Raw genomic sequence first — 3085 nt, forward strand, 5'->3', positions numbered from 1 at the left:
TTGTTTACTTAGTTATTTTTATCAGAGTGATACATTTAAAAAGTCAAATATCACTGAAAAAGTAATACATTGAGGTAACTGTTGAACATTGTGACTTCCTAAGTTTGGGCAAACAAGAGGCTAAGCAAAAGCTCACAAAGGAAAAAAAAAAATCTGGAGAATGAGATGTTTGCAGGGACTTTGAAAACCTCAAACATACTTCTGGGAATCTAGAAGACAAAGCATATATATGTGCATATTCTGTGTGCATGCCCAGGACTGTGTATGTGTTCAAGAAATAATCAGGGCTATATGATTTCACCTCTGAATAATCTTGAGGTTCTGCATAAGAAGGAAGTGAAGGCTAAGGCAGAGCTGTAAACCTCATGGCTGAGTGTGGATAGTGTGCCCCAACACGGACACCTCCACAAAGACTGGGGTACTTACTGGTCCCAGGCATTTTAGGAAACCTTCATCTAATCAGTAGCTGACCACTATGTGACTAAGCAGAGACTTCAGTGACCACACATGGCAAAGGATACAGACATAAAAGACTTAGTTTGCAAAAATCACTAAACAAACAACTTTACAGTAATTTTTGTTGTTCCTTTTATTTTTCCTGTACATTGAAAAAAAATCTCAATATTATCCAACTTGCTTTTTTCTTTTTAAATTTTTTTTAAGCTCTCTTTTTCATGATTGAGGTTTTCCTCATATTTCCTATTACCCATGGCCATTCATCATATTAAAGATTAAGACACTGAAAGCTACTTGGAAGTTCTGTATGTGTGAGAAAAGCCTGCTGACTGACCAGTCAGCTTGGCAGAAGAATGCTAAGCACTCAGAGAGGTTAGAAGAGTAGAGAGCCATGGCATTTTTTCCAAGACCACAAGGGAAGAGCATTCCTCGAAGAAGATGGTCTAGGGACTTCCCTGGAAGTCCAGTGGTTAAGACTCTGCACTTCTACTGCAGGGGGCACAGGTTCGATCCCTGGTTGGGGAATTAAGAGCCTGTGCAGCCAAAAAAAAAAAAAAAAAAAAAAGAAATTAAAAAAAAAAGAAGATGGTCTAGAACGGAAAATGCAGCAGAGAGTAAAAAAAGGCAAGAACTTACCAGAGGCTATTGGATTTGACAAAGAAGAGCCTGTTGAGAAAGGAATTTGGCTGTTGAGAAAGGAATTTCAATAGAATGTTAGAGGTGTAAAAAGAATGTCAGAGAATCAGTGAGAGGGTCAGTGGGTGGAGATAGATTTTCAGGAAATCTGATTTTATAAAAGAGAGAATGAAGATGGATCATTGTTTGAAGAGAAGCCAGTTTTGGTGTGTTTGTTTTGGGCTGTCAATGTTAAAATTAAGCAAACCCAAAAGAAGCAAGTCAGTCATCATTAAACATTTTCACTCACCAAACTCCTGCCAGAGTTATGCACAAAATAGTTTTAGAAGTTTTAATTTCATCTCTAATGCTTTTTAAAAATCTTTTGATTCATGTGCTGATCTATGACATTATCCAGAGACAGACACAGGAAGAAGGAAGAAAATGCAAAGACCTAAGTCATTCACAGTTTGGAACATTTGACCCTGAAAACTTGTATCAGGGTTTAAGAACATTAAAAAGGGACCATGGACATCTTTTCTTAGGAGTAAAGTTACCTGAAATAAAGTTACACAATGTTGGGATTCATATCTGAACAGGATAAAGATATATTCCCTCCCTCCCTCCCTTCCTTCCTTCTTCCAATAATATAATAAATAGGCTTAAAACAAGTAAATATGCTAAATTGAATGATACGTTATCTATCTATCTATCTATCATCTATCTACCCAAATATGTACTTATGTTGTATGTGTAGATACATACATGCATGAATAAGTACAGAAAAGGAGAAAGGTGAGGGCAGAGACACTTATGACTATCACATTTTAAGTTTTGTATCCAACTGATGACTGAGAATAATAGTAGAAAAGTATGACACATTGAAAAGTATTTTACTGAATGTGCCTGAAAAAGACACCATAAAAGTGTCAGTCATTCCAATATTGAAGTGCTACCTTTTTGTCATTACTTTAGATTGGAATGCCTATTTGAAACCTAGGATCAGCATAAAAACAGTGATTTATGAACATTTTTCCGAGGCAATGTAAACTTAGTGTCTCCACTCTTTTTGGTGAATAGAGAAATGATCAGGCTATCTTGGTCTAATTTGTGGTCTCATAGGGGCACTTAGGACAAGAAGGGACATGGTAAATTGAAGATTTATTATGCTCTATTTAAATGGCATTTCTAGGTTAATGCTAAGCAATAGCAATGACCCAGTTTAATACACCATCACAAATTTCTTTGCTGTCAAATCAGCATCTTTGCAGAGGGTTTTATAATCTATTTAGTCAAAGAGGACCTGGAAGTTGTAAACTCTCAGAGAATAGATCTTTTAACTTATGTATCTTTTTTCCTCTCTCAAATTGTCTAGCATAGAGTTTTGCCAATAGGAGTTGGGTAGCAGAAGCTTATTTAGTGACGGATGGATGGATCGATGTATGAATGAATGAATGAATAAATAAGTAAATAAATGAGTGAATAAAGTATCCCTCAATAAAGTCTCAAGATAAACCATAAATAACGATACAATTTAAAATCTTTAAAAAAAAGAAAGGTAGTGATCAAATTTCCATTACTGCTTTGGTCAATGCTATTTCTATCTTTTTGATTCATGGATAGAAAATGTTATTGTAAATTTACAAAAAAGCCTTACACTGAGTAACTAACTAATTAAACAACAAGTCAGAACTATGACTCATCTAAATTTTTACCCAACCATTTTCTTTGTTCCAGCTATAATAAAACAAAGCTTTAACCTGTCACATTACCACCTAGGGGATTCTCAGAATTCTCATTAAAAATCTTCAGTAGCATTGGTTTCTGTATGTCTAAAGGTATTCATTCCACCAACATTTGTAAAATAATTACTTGTTTTCCCACAATTCAATATAAAGCTACACAAAGATGGGACAGTATCTGATTCCTTTTGACATTCTCGGTAGCAGTTTGCATTGAACAAAATATCTATCCACTCATTTAGCCCATCCATTCAATCTTTCCTCGGTGATGG

The 3085-nt window shown here is 35.2% G+C and overlaps 1 non-coding gene across 1 annotated transcript; it reads left to right on the forward strand.

Annotated features, from left to right (window-relative positions):
• Positions 1 to 908: 908 nt before the first annotated feature.
• On the forward strand, positions 909 to 981 carry TRNAR-UCU (transfer RNA arginine (anticodon UCU)). Its single transcript has one exon. It is a non-coding gene; the product is annotated as a tRNA-Arg (tRNA).
• Positions 982 to 3085: the final 2104 nt, after the last annotated feature.

The sequence above is a fragment of the Pseudorca crassidens genome, chromosome 11 (assembly GCF_039906515.1).
Source record: "Pseudorca crassidens isolate mPseCra1 chromosome 11, mPseCra1.hap1, whole genome shotgun sequence".
Lineage (NCBI taxonomy): Eukaryota > Metazoa > Chordata > Mammalia > Artiodactyla > Delphinidae > Pseudorca > Pseudorca crassidens.